Genomic DNA, 26,277 nt, shown 5'->3' on the forward strand with positions numbered 1-26,277 from the left:
CCTGATTAGTGACAACTAACTGAGCACCTAAAAGGAAACCTGTTGAAGTGAAATGGACAGTATGAGAAATAGTGATTTGATCAGCCCTTGTCCTGACTGTCGATGAACAACTTAATACTTTATCCCTTTTAGTTTTTTTTTGTTCTACTTAATACTATTGGTTGAACTCTTAATTAACACACAATTGTTTTAGGTGTTTAAATTTAACTAAAAAGTGATCCCTGTTAAATATAAGAGTGGGAATAAGAGAGGGAGATGTGCAGTTTAGCACATGCTCACTCGGACTTGCCTCAAACAATAGAGTTAGAAACATGCCAGGGGATTCCAATTCAATCTCATCAAGGTGGCATGTACCAATCCCACCTCACTAGTCAAAGTAATTATTTCAGTTCACAATTGATCATAATGAAATGATTGAGTCAAAGGGATCACATAAACAAGACTAGTATCTGCTAGTATTAACTGAAACAATTAGAAAGGAGAGAATGATCCAACATGGGTGGCTGGATACACAGCAGACTCATAGAATGGCAGATGTCCAAAACAGCACTCTGGCCTCAGAATCAGCCCTTAAGGCATTGGATCTGGCTGAAGAGCCCATGAGAGTATTTTACGCATGGAAAGCCAAGACACTCTGGCAAAAAAAAAAAAAAATCTCTGCAAGTGATCCCAGTGGAAAGAATGGACCATCAAAGAAGGAGGTACCTTTTTCTGAAGGGATTGAAGGGAGGAGAGAACTTCCACTTTGACTATGACCTTGTCTAAATAAGATCGGAGTTGGCAAACTCAAAAGGCTTCCATAGCCTTGACAACCCATGACAACAGCCTAGGGAGATTACTGACACCATAAGCTAGAGTGTCAATTGTTAGTGCACAGTGACTCCTGTTGTTGATTTTATTCCCCATTTAGGATCTCTGTCCTTAATGTGTTGTACAATGTAAATTAATGCTATAACTAGTACTCAAACAGTGCTTTACACTTTGTGTTTTGGTGTAGGTGCAAACTGTTGAAAGCTTTACTTAATATATACTAAGTTGATCTGTATATAAAGAGAATTGAAAATGAATCTTGATGAGAATGGAATGGGAGAGGGATCAAGAGTTGGGAGGGTTTGGGCGGGAGCGAAGTTATGGGGGTAAAAACCACTGTAATCCAAAGGCTGTACTTTGGAAATTGATATTTATTAAATAAAAGTTTAAAAAAAAACTATTTTGGACAAAGAAAAAAAGGGCTAGGCAACTCTGAAAGGAACAAATACAACAATTGGCTTTTACAAAAAAAAGGAAAACTCACTTAAAAACTAACACTATATCCTTGTTTTTGAGTATCAGATACTGTAAAGCAAAATATCTTCCTTTCATCTTTTTCTGTAGGATAAACAAATCAAGAAGGTAACGGGAAAGGAAGCATTCATCAACTGGATTATGTTAAAGTAACAATAGTTAGCTAGTATCATGATCTAAAGTTTGTTAATAAGGGACACGAAGTTTACAGAAGCAAATGGCAGAATCTTGCACTTTATTGTTTCTGTAAGAGGCTCCACCCTACAACTGAACTGTAAAAGTTATCTTAAAAATGTAATATATAGAACACAAAATGAATTTTTAGCAAACTTTTAGGAAATTCTCACTATAAATTACCCAGATTTTATAAACTACCCCCAAGTTGCATTTTGTTTAAAGTAATAACTATATCATACAAACAAATTTCAAGTATGAAAGGGCATTATTGCAATAATACCTCTTTGAAGTCCAAAATTCTTGGTTTATAATAAAACTATAAAGGATTTTTTTATTTTGAAGAGTAAAACCATTACTGCCATCTACAGCAGAAGTCCAACATCTTCACACGTTGTTCACAGACTGCAGCGAACCATGTCTGGAAGCAACATATAACTGAAAAAAAACTACTTGTTTTTTTTTTTACCAGTTTATGTTATTATTATCTCTACCATTTTCTTCTTTCCAAACAGAAATTCACACCCTACAGTGTTCCTCTTGTTTCAGCCATTCTGTGCAGTTGCCACTTACATGTTTCTAAAGTTATTATCTTCTTCATGTGTTCTCTTCAAACTGGTTCCAGAATGAACAGATAATGATCTATCTGAAGTGGCAACATCATCTGTATTGTTAATTTTTCTAGATAGATGGCTTCATATTCCTGAATTTGATTTTCAAATCCAACATTTGTATTAATACAAAATCTTCTTGAACATAAGCAAATGCATCTCTGTACTTCATACCGAAGGTTTCCATAAGGTGTGCAATAACAAAGGCAGCACTTCTGGAGATCCCTGCATTTCCATGGACAAGAACTTTCCCTCCAGTTAGTAAGCTCCCATCAATAAATTCTTTAGTCACAGGGGAAAAAAAGTACTATATTTTCAACTGGATTATCTGCAATAACTAAGGCTAAATACCTAAATAATTGTTGAAAGTTTGGTTTAATAAAGTTTGCTTCAATATTTTGTTGTATGCAAATTAAATGGGTTATTCCATGTTTCTGTAGTATAGGTAGCTTGCTTTTCATAGTAGAAGAATATGGGCCTAAGAACAATCCATGTAAAATTTCCTGCATCTCCCGCCTCATAGGGTAGGTCCATTCCTCGGCTTCTTCTTTACACTGGGGGAGTGAGGGGAACTCCAGTTTCATGTCGTGCATGGTTCTCGGCCGCAGGGCTGGTGGTGGGTGGGGTGGGATGGTGATTTCCCGGTGGGCATGACCCTCGGGTTTGGCAGTGGTGGCTAAAGCAAGGATGGCCACTGAAGTGAGAGCAGACTGGCCGAAGGGAAGGCGAGCTTACAAGGAACACATCCAGACCAAAAGAGCCCAGTGACTGTGGTGACTGCGGTGGCGACAGCAGGGAAGAGGATTGGGCTGCTCGCACCCTGCCCCCATGCTGCCACTGTCTCCCCTCCCCTCTGTCTCTGCGCCCCTCCTGTGGCCCAGGATCTGGCACAGCACCTAAATTTATTTTTTAAGGAATGCAAATTTCATAAATACAACTTTAGGAATATAGTTATTTTTACTACCATATCTGCCCTTCCACCCGCACTCACAACCCTCCTCCTTCCTCTCCCATTCCCAGTCTCATTCTCCTTTAAGATTCATTTTCAATTAACATTGTATAAAGAAGACCAACTCTATCCTAAAAAGATTTCAACAATTTGCACACACACACACAAACACATACATAAAAACTAAGAACTAGTTTTACAATTAACTCTCAATACAACTCATCGAGGACAGAGGCGCTGCATGGGGAGTTAGTGCACAGTGGCTCTTGTTGTTAGATTAACAACGGCAAGCGCATAGCCAGCGCACTCCTGCCCAGTCGCACTTTGCGCGTAGGAGACCAAGTGGCCTGGGGCGTCCAGACCCTGGTGACCGGCCCAGTTTGGCCAGGCCGAGGATCCGCGTGCTCGGAGAGGCGTTGTGCCATCAGGTGTAGCACGCACCATGGCCGGCTGTTGCTGCCTGTCCGCAGAGGAGGAGTCCCAGCGCATCAGCGCCGAGATCAAGCGGCAGCTTCGCTGGAACTGGAAGGACGCATGCTGGGAGCTCAAGCTGCTTGTGCTGGAACTAGTGATTCACAGTGGACCTGCGTGGAGAGCGTGGGAGCCCAAGTTCGGGACACCAGCGGCAGAATCAACACACCAGTGCTGGAACGCGAGGTGAGCCAAACCTCAATAGCCCGAGACACCGGCGGGCAAGCGGAAAGAGGAGACTAGAGGGAACGAGGCTTGAAACTCCGTGGGAAAAAGTTCACGAGGCTAACAGGAAGAGAGAGAGGGAAAAAAAAATGACTGATACGGACATGAGGTTCTCTCTGTCCGCTCACCTCTCAAAGGCGAGCAAGACAAAGAGCAGGTGCCGTTTTGGACATACGTCATAAGCAGGGTGACGTCAGGTCTCTATTCTCTTCAAGGTAGGAAACTAATTCTATTATGAAAGAATCTGTAGGACGCACAATTTAATCTTTAGACCTTATAAAAGAGATGGCTAACATTTTTCTGTAATAGCATAGCCAAAATAAGACCTTAACTTATAATCTCATAGCTAGATTTACTTCACCATCAGTAAAGTAAACAGTAAGTAGAAAAAAACCTCCCTTTCAGACCAAAGGGAAAGAAAGTTTTAAAGTGAGAATATAATTTTCCTCATGGGCATTGCCTACCTTAGAAAAACTATTACAGAACATGCCTGTGACTATAGACTTGTAGTTCAGGCCACCGAAGATTAGAGATGGGACTTGGGCACTCCCTTGACTTGCATCCTCTGGTCTGCTTTAACAAAAACCAGGAGGAAAAGAAAGCTAGGCATCAGAAGCAATGGGTGGCAGGCCTATTAATGGCTGATCTATACAGTGATCTGCCCTCAAGGAGACCCAACAGGCCAGTCCACTGCAGTGACTTTCAATGTGGTAAGCCTGGGCTTCAGCAGAAGTCAGCTTGTGAAGAGCCCTGACAGCTATGCCAAGAGTTGGATCACTGGAAATGGACCTGCCCTGGAGTCGAAGGATGCCCAGGTCAGAGCCACAGATCTCATTGGCTCTAAGCTGAAAAGCCCTTCACTCAGCCCAACTTCCAAAGTGACCACTGCAGCTGAGGGGACGGCCAAGTAGGGTCAGCAACATTGCAGGCAGAACTGTAAATTTCTTGTTAGAGATGCCCCCTGCCTTTACCTGGCCAGCTCTCCTCCCAGGCCAGCTAAGTAATGAAAGTCAACAGGGTGCCTTCCCCCAGGAGGTTCAGACCTCCCTTAGGATGTACCCCATGTGAAGAGATAGATAGGTCTGGGCCTCTTAACTTATAAGGCCTAAAGCCCAACAGATTATTGTCAAGCCCCTTCTGTCAGGTTCTATTTGCCTCTCAATCAGAAAACTTAATTGCAGCTTAGACAGCACCTTCCTTAGCTCTTCTAATAATGACTCTGTCCTTTGTTCTAGACCCTGTCTAGTGTACTTGGGCCTCATTCCTTTGTAATCATAACCTCTACTCTACCACCAATGGCTCTACTCCCAACCTGTGTGTACTGATGGTCCTCTTCCCCACTTAATGCTGGTTAATGCCACTCTTAGGATCATTGGTTACTATCCTCATCCTGTCTTTTATGACCTTGTCTAAATATGATTAGAGTTGGCGAACTTAGAAGACTTCCATAGCCTTGGCAACTCATGACGAGAGCCTAGGGTGGTTACTGGCACCATAAAGTAGAGTGTCAATTTGTTGGGTCAACAACAGGAGTCCCTGTGCACTTGCTCCTGATGTGGGATTTCTGTCCTTAATGTGCTGTACATTGTGATTTAATGCTATAACTAGTAGTCCAACAGTATGTTTCACTTTGTGTTTCTATGTGGGTGCAAACTGTTGAAATCTTTACTTAATATATACTAAATTGATCTTCTGTATATAAAGAGAATTGAAAATGAATCTTGATGTGAATGGAAGGGGAGAGGGGAGGGTTGTGGGTGGGAGGGAAGTTATGGGAGGGGGAAGCCGTTGTAATCCATAAGCTGTATACTGGAAATTTATATTCATTAAATAAAAATTAAAAAATAAAAAAAAAATAAAAAGCAATTAACCCTCTTATGTATGATGTCAGTGATGACCCTAGGCTCTTGACATGAGCTGCCTAGGCTATGGGAGCCTTTTAGTTTACAAACTCTGACTGTATTTGGACAAGGCCATAAGCAGAGTGGGAGTTCTCTCTTCCCTTTAAAGAAAAGTACATGCTTGTTTGATGGCTACTACTTTCCACTGGGGTCTCACTCACAGAGATTCTTTTTGCCACAGTGTCTTGGCTTTACGTGCCTGAAATGCTCTCACGGGTTTTTCAGCCAGACCAGGGAGCTTTAACGGCTGATTCTGAGGTCAGAGTGTTACTTAAAGTCATTGTCATTTTATGAGTCTGCTGTGTGGACTTCTTCCCATGTTGGAAATTCTCTTCTTTTTAATTCTATCTATTATTATTACCAAGCACTTGTTCCTATTTATATGATCTCTTTAACACTTAATCCTATATATATATATATACATACATATACATATATACATATACATATATATATATTCACTTTAACACTTAATATGATCATTTTAACAAGAAGTCATTTTTACCACCAAATTTAATGGGATTTGCAGTCCCATGACAAGTTTTTAAGCTGTATCCGTCTGTAGGAATGTAGGCAAAACTGTACAGCTTTACAGTTATAAACTTTCTCCTCCCTCTTTTATTCCCACTCTTAGTTTTTACTGAGATCTATTTTATATTGGCTTTATACACATATGATTAATTCTATGTTAAGTAAAGAGTTCAACAAATAGTATGAAAACAAAAAAATGAAACTGTTCGACAGTCAAGACAAGGATAGCTCAAGTCACCCCTTCTCAAAGTGACAATTTCACTTCTACATATTCCATTTTAGGTACTCTATTAGTTCTCACAGATCAGGGAGAACTTACAGTGCTTGTCCCTTTGGGACTGGCTTATTTTACCAAGTATGATGTTTTCCAGATTCATCCATTTTGTTGCAAATGACCACATTTCATTTTATTTTTACCACTGTGTAGTATTCCATAGTGTACATATCCCATCACTTCTTTTTCCAATCTTCAGTTGATGGACATTTAGGTTGATTCCATGTCTTAGCTATTGTGAATTGAGCTGCAATAAACATGGAGGTAGGGATAGCTCTTTCATATGCTGATTTCATTTCCCTTGGGTAAATTCCCAGGAATGGAATGGCTGGATCATATGGTAGGTCTATTTTCAGATTTTTGAGGTATCTCCGTACTGTCTTCTATAGTGGCTTTATAAGTTTACATTCCCACCAATAGTGGGTTAGGATCCCTTTTTCCCTACATCCTCCCCAGCATTTGTTGTTTGTTAATTTCTATATGAAAGCCATTCTGATGGGTGAGGTGAAACTTCATTGTGGTTTTGATTTGCATTTCCCTGATGGCTAGTGATCCTGAACATTTTTTTCATGTGCTGTTGGCCATTTGGATTTCCTCCTTTGAAAAATGTTAAAGTCTTTGACACATCTCTTAAGTGGGTTGTTTGCTCTGTTTTTGTGGAGTGTCTTGATCTCTTTGTAGATTCTGGTTGTTAATCCTTTATCAGTTGCATAGATTACAAATAAATTCTCCCATTCTGTCACTTGCCTTTTCACTTTCCTGACTGTATCTTTTGGAGTACAAAAACTTCTCAATTTAAAGTAATCCCAATTGTTAATTTTGGCTTTGACTGCCTATGCCTCTGGGGTCTTTTCCAATAATGCATTTCCTGTGCCAATGCCTTGCAGGGTTTCTCCAATGTTCTCTAATAATATGATGGGTGTTGGGTCGTAGATTTAGCTCTTTCATTACATAGTGCCCTTCTTTGTCCCTTTTAAATGTTTTTGTGTTGAACTCTATTTTGTCTGATATTAGGCTGGCTACACCAACTCTTTTTGGTTTCTGTTTGCATGGAATATCTTTTTCCATCCTTTCACTTTTAGTCTGCATGCGTTTTTGTTGGTGAGATGTGTTTCTTTTGGGCAGCAAATAGATTTTTTTTTTTGACAGGCAGAGTTAGAGAGAGAGAGAGAGGTCTTCCTTTTCCATTGGTTCATCCCCAAAATGACCACTATAGCTGGCATGCTGCAGCCAGCATGCTGCACCGATCCAAAGCCAGGAGCCAGGTGCTTCCTCCTGGTCTCCCATGCGGATACCAGGCATGGTCCAAGCACTTGGGCCATCCTCCACTGCCTTCCCGGGCCACAACGGAGAGCTGGAGTGGAAGAAGAGCAACCAGAACTAGAACCCAGGGTGCTGGCGCCACAGGCGGAGGATTAGCCAAGTAAGCTGTGGTGCCAGCTGGGTTTTGTTTTTTAATCCATTCAACCAGTCTGTGTCTTTTAACTGAAGAGTTGAGGCTATTTACATTCAAGGTGACTATTGCTAAATAACGACTTTGCCCTGCCATTTTTCCCAAAAATATTCCCATTTTTTTACTTGGAATTTCCTTTGAACTTTAATGAGAAATTTTCTTCCTTTACCTTCTCTCATATTGATGACCATGTTTCTGCGTGTTTGTGTGCAGCACATCATTAAGCATCTTTTTTAGGGTTGGATGGGTGGCTACAAAATATTTCAATTTCTGTTTCTGGTAGAAGCTTTTTATTTCACCTTCAGTCATAAATGAGAGCTTTGCAGGGTATAATATTCTGGGTCGACAGTTTTTCTCTCTTAGTACTTGGGCTATATCTCACCATTCCCTCCTAGCCTGTAGCATTTCTGATGAGAAGTCTGCTGTGAGTCTAATTGGAGATCCTCTGAGAATAATCTGACATTTCTCTCCTGAACATTTTAGAATCTTTTCTTTATGTTTCACTGTGGTGAGTTTGAATACAATGTGTCATGGTGAAGATCTTTTCTGGTCATGTCTATTAGCAGATCTGTGTGCTTCCTGTACTTGGATGCCCCTTTCTTTCTACAAATTAAGGAAGTTTTCTACTATCATTTCACTAAAAAAGCCTTCTAATCCTGTCTCTTTCCATGACTTCAGGAACTCCTAGTATCCGTATGTTGGGTTGTTTGATAGTATCCTGTATATTCCCAATGGTGTTTTTTAGTTTTCTAATATCCTCTTCTTGCCTTTGGTTTGACTGTATAATTTCTTGTGCGATATGGTTTCTTCTGCTTTGCTGATTCTGTTGTTAAGGATTTCCACTGAATTTATTTGTTCTATTAAATTCTTCATTTTGGTTTCTATTTATGATCTTAATTTCATAGGAGAAATTTTCTTTCATGTCCTGTATGGATTTCAGTAGTTGGTGCATTTGCTTCTGATTACTTCTATGTTATCCTATGATCAATTTTTTGAAATAGATTTCTTGCATTTCTTCCATCTCATCATATTCACAATCTATTATTGAATTGTTGTGTTCCTTTGAGGGCATGCTGTTGTCTTCTTTATTCTTCTTTCTTGATTTGTTTGTTGTTTGGCATTTATGGCAATACTCATTGGTTCTTCCCCCTCTTCCCTCTTCTCCTTTTCCCCCTCCTCCCCCTCCCCCTTTTTTGCTGTGGAGGCTTTTGTCTTTATACTATGACTCTGTAGATAAGTGGAGTGTCTGCTTTCAGTGAATATCTAGAGGCTTGTAGTGGGTGTGGCGAGGGAGCTCTGTTCAGTTCTCCAGGGTTAAGGGTATGCCTAAGTGACAGACCCAGGTTTGTTGCAGTAAATATCCTCTTTTTTTTAATCAGAAGGAAAGTTTTATCGGCTCAGCTGAGCTCCTGTCTTCAAAGGAGACCAGTCCCCTAGTGCTAGCTCCAGTGGGTATAACATTCATCCATTCTATCCCAAGGACCACACAAAGTATCTGTGCAGGCCTCAGTATAAGTTCAGATTCCACAGCAATGTTTCTCACCAGGTAAACAAGAAGCCCTGAGCATGTGGAGTCTTGCACTGTGACTGCCCAAAGTCACAGCCACACCATGAGTCCTCCCACACACCCTCAATTTTTTGCATAGTCCTAGTACGGAAGCTGCACACAATCACAGGCTCCCAGTCCTCTGCTAGTTCTCTCCATCAGTGTCAGGAGTCTACTTAGGTAGTTGCTAGGCACAGACATGAGCTGGTGCAACTGTTACTTATGTCCAAATTGGTGCCCAATCTATCGGCTTGTTACAGGATGCTGTTGTAAAGTGATTGGGGAGAAACATGCCCATCCTGCCTTTTGTTTTATCTCCTCTAGTTTGACAGGTATATTATCCCCCAAGGGGCTCTATGCCAGGTTTCCTCTAGGCTCTTCCTGCAGCTTTATCACCAGTGGCCTGGGAAGCTGTGGTCTGGTCTCACCCTGCTTTCTAATGCTGGTGTGTAGGCTCTAGGCTGCTGGAGTCCCGAGTTGTGGGTGTTCACGCCCTCCACAGAGGTCCACCATGTCCCTCTAATTTCCCTAGAGTGTCCTCTGACATCTTCTCCCTAACATTTCCCTGAGTCTGCACTCTTTCCACTTTTTTTTTTTGACAGGAAGAGTGGACAGTGAGAGAAAGAGACAGAGAGAAAGGTCTGTCTTTGCCGTTGGTTCACCCTCCAATGGCCGCCGCGGCCAGTGCGCTGCGGCCGGCGCACCGCGCTGATCCGAAGCCAGGAGCCAGGTGCTTCTCCTGGTCTCCCATGGGGTGCAGGGCCCAAGTACTTGGGCCATCATCCACTGCACTCCCTGGCCACAGCAGAGAGCTGGCCTGGAAGGGGGGCAACCGGGACAGAATCTGGCGCCCCGACCGGGACTAGAACCTGGTGTGCCAGCGCCGCAAGGTGGAGGATTAGCCTGTTGAGCCACTGCGCCGGCCATCTTTTCACTTTTTAAAAACTATCTTCTTGTGGACTAGAGCATTAAGCTCCCTCCCTACTCTGCCCTCTTGGAACTCCTTCCCTTTTCTAATCTCAGTGTTCTCCTTTGAGAAATGGAGGGCTTCTAGTCAATGATCTCTAATTCCCTTCTAGCTTATATATCTGAGGGTTCCTTAGGTTGAGTTTCACAGAGCAACCACAAAAAGACCTACTGTTACAATTCTCTAGCTCCACGCTACACTATGTTCTAAGCACTCAATGTGCTTTGCTTCCCTTGAGCCTCTCAATAACCACATGAGGAAATTTGTGTCTCTATTAATTCCTATTTCACATGTGAGGAAATGGGTGCCCAGAAGGAGAAGGGACTGGTCCATGGTCACACTTATACTGAGTGGCTGAGTTTAAATGCCAAATCATAACTGCCTGACTTCAAAACTTGTCCTCTTCATCACCAAGAAAACCTTCATTTTCTCAAACAGAATGACAATTAGGGACTGAATTTGTGACCTCATCCTCTGTCCCTCCTTCCATGTATCCTATTCCATCTCTGTCATCATACAAAACCATTCTGCAGGTACTCTGGCCTACACCTTATGCTTCTCATTCCCTTGGTTCATACTGAAGTGCTTCACATAAGGCATGTGTTGACAGCTAGAGGCCTTTTTCATTGCTGGGTTTGTTGGTGATAAACACGAATGACCTGTCCCATATCCCAAAGCAGGGACAGATACCAGAGGACCATGTTGTCATAGCTGTCAGGAGAGTAAACAGTAGAAAACTTTACAGTTTCTAGAATATATTGTTCCATTTCTCCCAGACATTTATTATATGTTACTCTTGTTTTATAAAACCATTTATTTTTGTGAAAATATTTTTATTTTGATAAATATCACTATATATACATATCATTGTTTTAAAAACCTCTATTTATATGCATAGAATGAAGTCTGAAAAGACATTGTAAAGAGTATTAACCTTGGTTGTCTGTAAGTAGTACAGTAATAACACTTTTTATTTAATTTTTTAATATTTATATTCCGATTTTTATTATCATGAGCTTATATGCGTTTTGTAAGAATAGAATGACAATGTAAAATGTTTATTATTGTCTTTTAAAGATACATTTATTTGCTTATGAAATGTCCGAGGGAGAGGGAGAGACAGATCTTCCATCCAATGGTTCACTCCCCATATGGCAACAATGGCCAGGGCTTGGCCAGGCTGAATCCAGGAGCTTCATCTAGATCTCTCATGTGGGTGTAGGGGCCCAAGTCCTTGGTTCAAGCTCTGCTGCATTTCCCAGGACATTATCTGGGATATGGATTGGAACTGTAGCAACTGGGACATGAACCTACACACATATGGAATGCTGGTGTAGAAGGTGGTGACTTTACCCAATATGCCACAACACTGGCCCCTGAATTGGCATCTTCTTAAAGCTGAGCACATAAAATGTCTTTCTTTTGTGTGTCTGCTTCCAAGCCAGTCAAATATAACACTCTTTAATGTCATCTATCTGGACAGAGCTGGGGTTACAAGGCATTTGAGTCTCATTAGACACCTGACTAGAGCATTTCCAAGATTGTGCATAGCTTAGAACTTCCAGTGATCAGAGATCTCAAGGTTTGTGAATTTTGATCTTTAAAGATATTTCTGTTCATAGCTTTGTGTCTGCCTTACTTTAGTTTACTTAGACCTACAACTAATAAGGGACTTGAAAAGGTACATTATTTTACATCAAAGCCAAACAGTGCTCCCTTATGGCAAATAAAATTATGAAAATGGATAACTAACATCTCTATAGCAATTTCAGAGTTTGCATGACTTATTTACTTCCATCATTTCATTTAGTCTTCAGGGTCCTCCTGAAGGGGTATTATTTCATTTTACAGGTGAAAAACTAAAAGCTGCCTTGGCCAGCTAGAAAGTAGCAAAGCTAATACTTGAATCCAGATCTCTGACTCTTAACTATGTTACTACAGTGTTTTCATTAAGTGAGATACTACTAAGTAGTCCATAAAATGACTACTACTGTTGGTGCTACTTCTCTGCTACTTCCTTTCCATCTCTGTTGTTACAATTGTCTCTTCCATCTATTTATACTTAGTATCCTTATGCTATTTAATAATTTTTCTTGGGGGGACTGAATATCTTTGCTCATGAATGATCCTCATAATCCACATGTGCTAGACCCTTCCCAGAAGAAGGGAGGTGAAATTGAAGACATAGTCATCACTGTTGCATCTCATTTTACCTTCCTCTTGCCTGTTCCTCCCTACCTCCTTCCAGTTTTCTCTCATTCTGTGGTTGCTTCTATAGATATTTGTTTTAAACTTTGCTTCCCCAGATTCACTGGAGTTTCAGACTTAGCTCTGGCAGATGACCTGAAAGGCCAGCTTTTATAACCTGATCCTTCTCTTTTCAGCAGTGAAGGATAAATATTTCAGGATCAGCATATTTTATCAATGACCTAAGGCTTTTTGATTACTTTCCATCTGCAGAGCCTAGTTTATCTTGTTGCTTTGACTTTTTAAAAGATTTCTCATTCGTAGAGTCATGACAAGTAACCCATTGCTTTTGTCTCAGGGAAAGCCATTTTATGGGAACATGTTACAATATGATTCTCTCCTTTAGGTCTTGTAAGTGAAAAGGCCCAGAACTATCTATCTCTTCACATGGGGTACATCCTAAGGGAGGTCTGAACCTCCTGGGGGAAGGCACCCTGTTGACTTTCATTACTTAGCTGGCCTGGGAGGAGAGCTGGCCAGGTAAAGGCAGGGGGCATCTCTAACAAGAAATTTACAGTTCTGCCTGCAATGTTGCTGACCCTACTTGGCCGTCCCCTCAGCTGCAGTGGTCACTTTGGAAGTTGGGCTGAGTGAAGGGCTTTTCAGCTTAGAGCCAATGAGATCTGTGGCTCTGACTTGGGCATCCTTCGACTCCAGGGCAGGTCCATTTCCAGTGATCCAACTCTTGGCATAGCTGTCAGGGCTCTTCACAAGCTGACTTCTGCTGAAGCCCAGGCTTACCACATTGAAAGCCACTGCAGTGGACTGGCCTGTTGGGTCTCCTTGAGGGCAGATCACTGTATAGATCAGCCATTAATAGGCCTGCCACCCATTGCTTCTGATGCCTAGCTTTCTTTTCCTCCTGGTTTTTGTTAAAGCAGACCAGAGGATGCAAGTCAAGGGAGTGCCCAAGTCCCATCTCTAATCTTCGGTGGCCTGAACTACAAGTCTATAGTCACAGGCATGTTCTGTAATAGTTTTTCTAAGGTAGGCAATGCCCATGAGGAAAATTATATTCTCACTTTAAAACTTTCTTTCCCTTTGGTCTGAAAGGGAGGTTTTTTTCTACTTACTGTTTACTTTGCTGATGGTGAAGTAAATCTAGCTATGAGATTATAAGTTAAGGTCTTATTTTGGCTATGCTATTACAGAAAAATGTTAGCCATCTCTTTTATAAGGTCTAAAGATTAAATTGTGCATCCTACAGATTCCTTCATAATAGAATTAGTTTCCTACCTTGAAGAGAATAGAGAAATGAAAGAACAAGTTGGGCTTAGAATAGAGAAATGAGGGAGCAAGTCCTAGATTGCTTGCTGACAATAGAAATATCACATGAATACTTAGCAAACAGTTTCAACCATTAGATAACGACTTAAGAAAACATTTACCAGAAGGTCCAATGCCTTCTATAAATTTTAAGAATCATGTATTTGGAAACACCTTTTAAATATCTAACATGGTGTAGTTTGTTTAACCAGTAAACTTAAGCACAACCATATAAAATGTTTTTAGTTTCTTTCTACCAACAAATATAAAACATATGATGCAGAGATTCAGGTCACATGAATTAAAATATTTCTTTGATTAATTTTAGCAGCTTAAATTTATGGACAATCTTATCGATAAGCCATTTAAAATAAAACTCTTAATAAAATTTTCCCATGTGGACATATAATATGTACACACATATAACATAACATAATAGACCAATATAGCAGTTTTAATAATAGATTTTCCAGATTATTATCAAGCCCCTTTTGTCAGGTTCTATTTGCCTCTCAATCAGAAAACTTAACTGTAGCTTAGACAGCACCTTTCTTAGCTCCTCTAATAATGACTCTGTCCTTTGTTCTAGACCCTGTCTAGCGTACTTGGGCCTCATTCCTTTGTAATCATAACCTCTACTCTACCACCAATGGCTCTACTCCCAACCTGTGTGTATTGATGGTCCTCTTCCCCACTTAATGCTGTATAATTGTTCAGACCTGGTTAATGCCACTCTTAGGATCATTGGTTACTATCCTCACCCTGTCTTTTATGACCTTGTCTAAATATGATTAGAGTTGGCGAACTTAGAAGACTTCCATAGCCTTGGCAACTCATGACAAGAGCCTAGGGTGGTTACTGGCACCATAAACTAGAGTGTCAATTTGTTGGGTCAACAACAGGAGTCCCTGTGCACTTGCTCCTCATGTGGGATTTCTGTCCTTAATGTGCTGTACATTGTGATTTAATGCTATAACTAGTAGTCCAACAGTATGTTTCACTTTGTGTTTCTATGTGGGTGCAAACTGTTGAAATCTTTACTTAATATATACTAAATTGATCTTCTGTATATAAAGAGAATTGAAAATGAATCTTGATGCAAATGGAAGGGGAGAAGGAGCGGGAGAGGGGAGGGTTGTGGGTGGGAGGGAAGTTATGGGAGGGGGAAGGCATTGTAATCCATAAGGTGTACATTGGAAATTTATATTCATTAAATAAAAGTAAAAAATAAAAAAAATGCTTCTCTCCTCATGATCATAATATTATATGTCAAACTACTCTAGAAGAATTATTGTAAGAGACCAGGTGCCCCTTATGCTAATCCCTAGCATATGTTTCTGTTTGTCACACTTTACTCTACTTGCCAATTTACTTGTTAGTATCCCTCCTCCTCACTTTACACTGGATATTCCTTAAGGGTAGGACTGTGTCTTAATCACTTTTGTATCCCCAGGGCCTGGTACATATTAAAAGTGGAATAGCAATGTAAAAATAGTATGGAATTTTCAAAAAGGATAATTTATAAGCTTTTGAAACCTTCTGGAACAATCCAGAGGTTCAAGTTTCTTATTTGTTCTGCTGGAGTGATGGTAGCCTAAAGAGTTTGTTGCTAAAGATCTCTTGCTTTCCTTCCCTAGCTTCATAGAGTCTTATTGGTATTCTCCCTGGCCTTCATGATATTGATTGTATCAACAAAACCAAACTCTTTCCTGCTTGACAATAAAGAGCTTAAAACTCTTTTGTAAAGAACACGAAAGCCCCTTTTTAAGTCTATGCTGTAGCTTTCACACATTTCTATCAGGCCTATAGTACTTCATACTGGGATCACTGCAGTAGCTCCTAATTGGACCTTTCTTAAAACAGCTCTATAGAGATACAAGTCACATACAATGCAGTTCATCCATTTAAGCTTTAAATTCAGTATTTTATCATATTCACATATAAATATAATTATAACCATAGCCCATTTCAGAATATTTTGATAACCTTCAAAAGAAACCCCAAGCTATCATGCAAGTATTCCCTGTTCAGCATGTTTCCCCTTGACTGAACCCTAAGTAACCCCTAATCTACTTTGTTTGCTTGGATTTGTCTGTTCTGGACTTTCATATAAGTGGACTCATTTAAAACATGTTCCTTTGTGATTAGCTTCTTTCACTTTGAATAGTGTTTTTAGAGTTCCCACATAGTATGTATCAGTATCTCATTCACTTTGATGACTGAATAATATTACATTGTATGGATGGACGCATCAAATTTTGTTTATCCAGGCATTAGTTGATGGGCATTAAAGGTTTTTTTTTCAACTTTTTGATTTGTTGAAGTCATTAGCCTCTTAAATAAATATATTCTGCATTACACTCTTAGCTTAATTTTTATAAAGTGCAGCTCTAATCAGATCACACTTTGATCAAAAGTCTTCACTGTCTTCCCATCTCCTCTATGGTGCTTTTTAAGCTCCTGAGTTTGGGTTTTATTGTGGGTAAGGACAAGAAGTTGAATGGGTACTTTCTTTGGGGAAGAAGTAGTGAGGGATCTCTGCTTGTCTGAGCCCTTATCCTTCCTGTGTCTCATATCTCCAGATCATCAGCATAAACTCTTATATTTAGGTAGATCCAAGCATTAGTTTTCAAATCTGTTTCTTTCACTATCTTCCTTCTGCTTCAAATACCTTTGTGTTGTCTTGCTGATAAAATCTGGCCTGTTTAAACCTTTCTTTTTTTCATTTATTAAACTTTTATTTAATGAATATAAATTTCCAAAGTACAGCTTATGGGTTACAATGGCTTCCCCCCTCGCATAACTTCCCTCCTGCCCGCAACCCTCCCCTTTCCTGCTCCCTCTCCCCTTCCATTCACATTAAGATTCATTTTCAATTCTCTTTATATGAGTACATGGAGCCTTACCATGTTGCTTCAGCCTTCAGTTAACTTTATTTTCTTTCTCAGGTCCCAGGCCATAACTTGTGCTACCAATTTTGTCCCTCATGGTGTACTGCTGCACGTAGAGAGTGATGCTTCTCTATTTCATTTCTCTTGCTGAATTGCGTACCTCTTGAAGTTAGGGATAAAAACTGGTTCATGATGATGATGATAATCCTATCATTTGTTTAAAGCTTTATATTTTGCCAGGCTTAATACTGGGTGCTTACGTTCATCAACTAACAAGACAAGTCATCAGGGTAGGAACTATTATTCCAGCATGAGAGATAGGAACTATTATCCAGAATCAGAGATGAGGAAACAATCTCAAGAAGCCTCAGTAACTTAAATTTGGTGTCTCAGTAAGTGATAGATCTCAGGTTTGACTTCCAAGATTGTGATCTCTACAATGCTGTGAAGACAATGACTTCTTTTCCTGTTCCTACAATTTCTCTTTCTCCTCTGCCTCCTTAATCATCACTCTCACAAAAGAAATACAAAATAAACAATAGGAATATGTATGGAAAAATAGCAGGGTCAACTCCTTACTTATCAATAGTACCTCGAATGTAAATGGACTCAACTCTCCAGTTGAAAGATATACACTGGCTGAGTGTATTAAAAACCAAGACCCATCTATTGGTGCCTACAAGAAACACACCTCACCAACAAAGATACATACAAACTGAAAGTGAAAGGATGGAAAAAGATATTCCATGCTAACAAAAAAACAAAAAAGGCAGGTGTAGCCATCCTAATATTATACAAAATCGACTTTTAAACAAAAACAATTAGAAGAGACAAAGAAGGCTGGCACTACGGCTCACTTGGCTAATCCTCCACCTGTGGCACTGACACCCCGGGTTCTAGTACCGGTTGGGGCACCGGATTCTGTCCTGGTTGCTCCTCTTCCAGTCCAGCTCTCTGCTGTGACCCAGGAAGGCAGTGGAGGATGGCCCAAGTGCTTGGGCCCTACACCCACGTGGGAGACCAGGAGGAAGCACCTGCCTCCTGGCTTCAGATGGACACAGCGTGCAAGCTGCAATGCACCGGCCATGGTGGCCATTTGTGGGGTGAACCAATGGACAAAGGAAGACCTTTCTCTCTCTCTCTCTCTCTCTCTCTCTCTCTCTCTCTCTCTCTCTCTAACTCTGCCTGTCCAAAAAAAGAGAAAAAGAAGGAAACTATGTAATGATTAAGGTATCAATTCAACAGAAAGGTGTGACTATAATAAATGTATATGCACCTAATTACAGGGCACCTGCTATATAAAAAGTTTTATGGATCTAAAGTGATACGTAGACTCCAATACTATAGTAATGAGGGACTTCAACACTCCACTTTCATCAATGGACAGATCAACTAGACAAAAAATCAATGAAGAAACAACACAGCTAATCAGCACTATGGACCAAATGAACCTAAATGATACCTACAGAAGTTTCCACACCACAGTTGCAGCATACACATTCTTCTCATCAGTACATGGAACATTCTCTAGGATAGACCATATACTAGGCCATAAAGAAAGTCTCAGCAAATTAAAAAAAGCAAAATCGTATCATGCATTCTCTCTGATCACAATGGAATGAAGCTGGAAATCAACAACTCAAGAATCTCTAAATCATGTGCAAACACATGGAGAATGAACAACATGTTCCTGAATGAACAGTGGGTCATAGGAGAAATCAAAACATTTCTGGAAACAAATGAAGACAATACATCATATCAAGACTCAAGCAATACAGGAAAAGCAGAGTTAAAATGGAAGTTTATAGAATTTGGTGCCTACATGAAGAAATTGGAAAGGTATAAAATAAATGAGCTATCAATGTATCTCAAGGACCTAGAAAAACAGCAACAAACAAAACCCAAAATTAGTAAGAGAAAAGAAAAATTTAAGAAAAAAAATTGAAACCAAAAAAACCACAAAAGATAAGTGAAATGAAGAGATGGTTTTTTGAAAAAAAATTAATAAATTGACACACCATTTGCCAAACAAGCCAAAACAAAAGGCTAAAGAAAGACCAAAATCAATAAAATCAGAGATGAAAAAGGAAATGTAACAACAGATACCACAGAAACACAAAGAATCATCAGGAATTGCTACAAAGAGCTGTATGCCAACAAATTGGGAAACCCACAAGAAATGGATAGATTGCTGGAAACATACAATCTACCAAAATTGAGTTGTGAAGACATAGAAAACCTAAACAGACCAATAACCAAGACGGAGATTCAGTTGGTAATAAAGTCCCTCCCAAAAAAGAAAAGCCCATGACTGTATGACTTCACTGCTGAATCCCACCAGACATTTAAATAAGAACTAATTCCAGTTCTTCTCAAACTATTGAAAGCAATTGGCAGGAATACTCCCAAACTTCCCCTGTGAATCCAGCATCATCTTAATTGCTAAATCAGAAAAAGGTACAACAGAGGAGAACTACAGACCAATATCCCTGATGAACATAGATGCAAAAATCCACAACAAAATATTAGCTAATTGAATTTAACAAAGCATCAGAAAGATAATTCACCAGGACTAAGTGGGCTTTATCCCTGGTATGCAGGGATGGTTCAACATCCACAAATCAATAAATGCAATACATCACTTAACAAACTGAAGAAAAAAACCATATATACCACATGATTATCTTAATAGATGCAAAATTTGATAAAATGCGGCATCCTTTTATGATGAAAACCTTAAGCAAATTGGGTATCTAAGGAACATTCCTCAATGCAACCAAGGCAATTTATCACAAACCCACAGCCAATGAATGGGTTGGAAAAGTTGGAAGCATTCTGCCAAAGATCTGGAACCAGACAAGGTTGCCCACTTCCACAATTGCTACTCAATATTATCCTGGAAGATTTAATCAGAGCCATTAGGCAAGAAAAATAAAGGGATACAAGTCTGAAAGAAGGAAGTCAAAGTATTCTTATTTGCAGATGACATGATTCTATCTATAGAGGTCCAGAAGACTCCTCTAAGAGACTATTGGAACTCATAAAAGAGTTTCGTAAAGTGGCAGGATATAAAAGTAACACATAAAAATCAATAACCTTAGTAGAAAGAGACAATTTTATGTCTGAGAAAGAACTTTTAAGATCAAGCACATTCAAAATAGCTCCAAAAAGAATTAAAATACTTTGGAATAAATTTACCCAAGAATGTTAAAGATCTCTATGATGAAAATTACAAAATATTGGGGCTCGTGCTGTGGTGCAGTAGGTTAATCCTCTGCCTGTGGTGCTGGCCTCCCATATGGGTGCCAGTTCTAGTTCCAGCAGCTCCTCTTCCAACCCAGCTTTCTGCTGTGGCCTGGGAAAGCAGTGGAAGATGGCCCAAGTCCATGGTCCTCTGCACCTACCTGGGAGACTGGGAAGAAACACCTGGCTCCTGACTTCAGATCAGCACAGTTCCAACCACTGAGGACATTGGGGAGTGAACCAATGGATGGAAGACTTTTCTCTCTGTGTTTCTCCCTTTCACTGTCTGTAACACTACATCTCAAATAAATAAAAATAAAATCTTTAAAAAAATTAAAAAACATTCAAAAGAGAAAAAGAGAAGATGACTAAAAATGGAAACAATCTTCCATGTTCATGGAATGGAGAATCAACATCATCAAATGTCCATACTACCAAAAGAAATTTATAGATTCAGTGCAACTCCAATCAAAATACCAATGAAATTATTCTCAAATGTAGAAAAAACTATGCTAAATATCATATGGAAGCTGAAGAGACCCCAGATAGCTAAAGCAATCTTGTACAAGAAAAACAAAGCTGGAAGCATCACAATACCAGATTTCAAGACATACTATAGGGCAGTTATAATCAAAACAGCCTGGTACTGGGACAAAAATAGACGTGTATACCATTGGAACACAATAGAAAATTCAGAAATCAATACATCCATCTACAACTGATCTTGGACAAAGGAGCTAAAGTCAAGCCCTGGAGCAAGGAGAGTCTCTTCAACAAATGGTACTGGGAAAACTGGATCTGTGCATGCTACATGCAGAAGTATGAAACTAGACCCATACCTTACACAAAAATTCACTCAAAATGGATCAAGGACTTAAATCTACAACCTGATACCATTAGATTACTAGAGAACACTGGGGAAACTCTACAGGACATTGACATATGCAGAGTTCTTAGAAAAGGCCTGAGAAGCACAGGTAATTAAAGCCAAAATTGACAAATGAGATTACATCAAGCTGAGAAGTTTCTGAACTGCAAAAGAAACACACGGCAAAGTGAAGCGGCAATGGACAGAATAGGAGAAAATGTTTGCAACCTATGTGTCTGAAAAAGGGTTAATATCCAGAATCCATAAAGAGCTCAAGAAATTCAACAACAAAGCAATCCAGTAAAGAAATAGTTAAGGGACTTGAAAAAGCATGTTTCCAAAGAGGAAATTCAAATGGCCAACAGACACTTAAAATTTTTTTTGGATCACTGAACATCAGGGACATGCAAATGAAAACCACAATGAGGATTCACCTCACCCCAATTAGAATGGCTCTCATACAGAAATCAATAAACAACAAATGTTGATGAGGATGTGGGAAAAAAGGTACCTTAATTCACTGTTGGTAGGAATGTAACCTCGTGCATCCACTGTAAAAGACAGTATGGAGATATCTCAGCCAAAAATAGATCAACCATATGACCCATCCACCTCACTCCTGGGAATTTACTGAAATGAAATCAGCATATGTATAGAGTGACTTGTACCCCTATGTTCACTGCAGCTAAATTCACCCAGATGTCCATCAACTGAAGACTGGATAAAGAATGGTATATATACACTATGAAATACTACTCAGCAATGCAAAAATGAAATGGTTTCTTTCACAACAAAATGCATGCAACTGGAAACCATTACACTTAGTGAAATAAGCCAGTCCTCAAAAGACAGATATCATATGTTTTCCTTGATCTGGAGTAACTAATGGAGTACTTAAAATGTACTGTATTGGAGTCAAATGGACATTTTGAAATTCAATAATTGTTTACCACCATTGTCTCTTCAGTTGAAGAATAGTTGTTTTTGTCCTCATACTAGTTGTTGATCTCTTTTACTTTGTATACGTTTAACTATACAGTCATTAAGTAAATTGAAAGTAGATTTTTGTAAAAATTAAGAGTAGGAATGGGAGAGGTGAAAGGAAGAATGGTTTGAGCGTGGGTGGAAGGGAATGAAATATCCCTATGTTCCTAAATCTGTACATATGAAATATATGAAACTTGTATAACTAAATTTTAAAAATAATCACTCATTTTGTATATGAGAACATTAAATATCAGACAAGTAGGGTGTCTATTTCATGGTCATATTCTCATTAAGTGATAATGCAGGGAGATTAAAATTATAACTTTTGTACATGCAACCTTGATGGGATTGTATTGGAATCCCCGGGCACTTTTCTAACTCCACCATTTGGGGCAAGTCAGCTTGAGCATGTCCCAAAATTGTACATCTCCTTCTTCTCTTATTCCCACTCTTATATTTAACAGGGATCACTTTTCAGTTAAATTTAAACACCTACGAATAACTGTGTGTTAATTAAAGATTTCAATCAATGGTATTAAGTAAAACAAAAAAATACTAAAAGGAATAAACTAGTAAGTTGTACATCAACAGTCAGGACAAGGGCTGATCAATTCACTGTTTCTCATAGTGTCTGTTTCACTTCATGCATTTGTTTTTGATTATTTCTAAATATTATAAATTTTTGAGTTCCATTTCTTGCATTTCTTCTATCTCATCATCTTCATAATCTTGTATTTGAGAGTCATGTTCTTTTTGGAGTGTCATGTTGTCTTCCGTGTTCTTGTTTCCTCAGTTTTTGTGTTTGTTGTTTGGCATTGTGGAGATATTCTTTGGTTTGTTGTTTTTTTCCACTGTGGCAGCTCTTCTCGTTATACCATGACTCTAGATTAAGATGACTTTCTCCTTTTAGTGAATCTCTAGAGGCTTGCGGTGGGTGTGGCCAGAGAGCTCTGTTCAGTTCTTCAGGCTTAAGGGTGTGCCAAAGGTGACCCACCCATGATTGGCGTGGTAAATCTTCTCTTTTTTTATTCAGAAGGGAAGTAATTCCACTCAGTTGAGCTCTTCTCCTTGATGGTGATCAGTGCCTGAGCCCTAGCCCCATTGGGTATAATATTCGTCTGCTCTGTCCCAAGGACAACACAAAGGATCTGTGTAATCCTCAGTGTAAGTTCAGATTCCCCTGCAATGTGTTTCACAACATAGTCAAGTCCACTCGAGCTTGTGGCATCTCCCACCGAGACTATTCATGTCTCAGCCACACCATGAGTTCTCCCACACACCCTCAGTTTTTTTTTTTTTTTTCACAGTCCCGGTTCATAAGCTCCACACATTCACTAGGTCTTAGTCTCCTGTTATTACTCCCCACCAGAGTAAGGTTTTCCTGCTTGGCTGTGGGTGGGTGTCATTTTTATTTGCATTTCTGATGGTTAGTGATCTTAAGCATTTTTTTCATGTGTCTATTGGCCATTGGTATTTCATCCTTATATATTTCTGAATATTAAACCTTTAACAGCTACATAGTTTGCAAATACTATATCCCATTCTGTCAGTTGCCTCTTTATTTTGTTCAGTGTTTCCTTTGCTGTCCAGAAGCTTCTTAGCATTATGCAATCCCATTTGTCTTTTTTCACTTTTTTTGCCTGTGCTTCTGGGGCCTTTTCTAAGAGGTCTTTGCCTATGCCAGTGTCTTACAGAGTTCACCCAATGTTTTCCTCTAGTAGTTTGAAGGTATCAGTTCATAGATTTGTATCCTTGATCCATTGTGAGCTGATTTTTGTTTAACGTATAAGATAGGGATCTTGTTTCATAATTCTGCATACGTAAATCTGATTTTCCCAATACCATTTGTTGAAGAAACTGTCCTTTCTCCAGGGAGTGATTTAAGCTGGTTTTTCAAAGATTTGTTGGTTGTAGATACATGGGTTAATTTCTGGGCTTCTTTTCTGTTCCATTGGTCTACATGTCTATTTTTGTTTCAGTAGCAGGCTATTTTGATAATAACTACCTTGTAGCATGTTTTGATATCTGATATTGTGGTGCCTCTGGCTTTATTGTTTAAGATTGCTTTTGTTATTCAGGGTGTCTCTTGCATTTTCATATTAATTCTAGAAACAGTTTTCTAGATCTGAGAAGAATGTCCTTAGTTTATTGAATGGAATCACATGAATCTATAAACTGCTTTGGGTGGTGTGGTCATTTTGATATTAGTTCTTCCAATCCATGAACATGGAAGCTTTTTCCAATTTTTTTTTAATTTCCTTCCATTTATTTCTTCAAGTTTTTGTCAATATTTATGTAGAGATCTTTCACATCCTTGTATATATTTATTACAAGATATTTAAATTTTTTGTAGCTATTATGAATGAAACAGATCATTTTTAGTCATGGCATTGTTTGTGCATAAAATGCTATAATAAATGAAATTGATAAATGTTGGCCCAACTAACTGAGAAAAAGTGGAGAAGACTCAAATCATTAAAATCAGAGATGAAAAAGGAGATATTACAATTAATTCCATTTAAATGAAAAGAATCATTAGTAAGTATTACAGAGCTATATGCCAACAAATTAGAAAATCTAGAAGAATTGGGTAGATTTCTAGAAACATACACATTAAAAAGATCATCCACCAGGACCAAGTGAGATTTATTCCTGGTATGCAGGTATGGTTTAATATAGCCAAACAATAAATGTGATATATCACATTAAAATTTTGATGTGTAAAAGCCACATGATTATCTCAATAGATGCAGAGAAAGCATTTGCTAAAATACATCTTTTCTTGATAAAACCTTAAGAAAACTGAGTATGGAAGGAATATACCTCAACATGATCAAGGCAGTATTTGACAAATCAACCCATAGCCAGAATCATACTGAATGGGGGAAAGCTGGGAACATTTCTACTAAGATATGGAACCAGACAAGGATACCTACTTTTACCATTAGTATTCAATATAGTTCTGGAAATTTTAACCAGAGCCATCAGTGAAGAAAAATAAATCAAAGGTATACAAATTAGAAAGGAGGAGGTCAAATTATCCCTGCTTGCAGTTGACATCATTCTATCTATAGCAGAACCTACAGACTCCACTAAGAGACTATTGGAATTCATAAGTGAGTTTGATAAAGTTGCAGGTTATAAAATCAATACACAAAAATCAACTTGAAATTCGCAATAATCCATCATTTTTTATACACTTGTATGGCTGGAGCACTATCTCCTTCTGCTATTCAAAACCATTCAATAGCACATGGCAACAGAATTGTTGCAGGCAGTACATCTGGGGGCTGCTGAGTTAGTAAACCTATTTAGAAACTGGATTTATTTCAATTACTACAGTCGAAAAGTGTATAGATTTGGGCTTTATTTATTTCCATGTCTTTGCCATGGTATTTTATTTTTCTTCTAAAGATTCTATACTTCCTGGGGCCGGTGCTGTGGCACAGTGGGTTAAAGCCTTGGCCTGAGGCACCAGCATCCCATATGGGCACCGGTTCTAGTCCTGGCTGCTTCCCTGCTGATCTAGCTCTCTGCTATGGCCTGGGAAAGAAGCAGAAGATGGCCCAAGTCCTTGGGCCCCTGCACCTTCATGGGAGACCTGGATGAAGCTCCTGGCTCCTGGCTTCAGATCGGTGCAGCTCTGGCCATTGTGGCCATCTGGGTAGTGAACCAGTGGATGGAAGATCTCGATCTCTCTCTCTCTCTCTCTCTCTCTCTCTCTCTCTCTCTCTTTCTACTCTCTCTGTAACTCTGTCTTTCAAATAAATAAAATAAATCTTTAAAAAAAATCTATACTTCCTTAAATCCTAATTTTATACCTCAAATCTGTACAGTTTTCTTGAAAGGCAAAGTAATACTCAATCCACTGAATATTCTTTTTCAAAATTTTAAATTTGTTTCTCAGTTAAAATATTATACTATGTCTGATTATAAACCACAAATAAGAGTGTGTGCAAATATAATCATGTTGTTCGAACAGCAGTAAAATAATTTGTGTAATATTTTAGGTATTTGCAGCAGACTATTCAATAATTTTTGGCTTCAAGGATGATTAAAAATTACATGTATTGATTTCTAACCAAACCAAAATATTAATAATCTCTAGAGGGATACTGGACTATTGGCTTCTCGTCACAATAGCTTTCAGGCGAGGATAAACTTTTGTTCTAGCAGCAGCTTCTCAGCAGAGGTCACAGTTGGATCTCTGAGCCCAGGGCATCTATGGTATAGCAGCAAAGTGTTCCTGCTCTTGATGGACTTTTTCAGTTTGAATGATTCACATTTGGGGACTGGACAAACTAAAAAAACCTCACGCTTGCAGATGACTTTCCCTTTTGCTTGATCTTTCCTTAGTATCTTCCTGAGATGCTAAGCCATGACAACTGC

At 39.2% G+C, this 26,277-nt stretch overlaps 1 protein-coding gene and 1 pseudogene across 5 annotated transcripts in view; one reads left to right on the forward strand and one right to left on the reverse strand.

Annotated features, from left to right (window-relative positions):
• The window catches only part of FGF13 (fibroblast growth factor 13), a 723,070-nt gene that overhangs the window by 128,751 nt on the left and 568,042 nt on the right, over window positions 1-26,277 (forward strand). The window lies entirely within an intron of this gene.
• Window positions 2,004-2,662, reverse strand: LOC133753502 (serine/threonine/tyrosine-interacting protein-like; annotated as a pseudogene).

Source organism: Lepus europaeus, chromosome X, assembly GCF_033115175.1.
Source record: "Lepus europaeus isolate LE1 chromosome X, mLepTim1.pri, whole genome shotgun sequence".
Classification (NCBI taxonomy): Eukaryota; Metazoa; Chordata; class Mammalia; order Lagomorpha; family Leporidae; genus Lepus; species Lepus europaeus.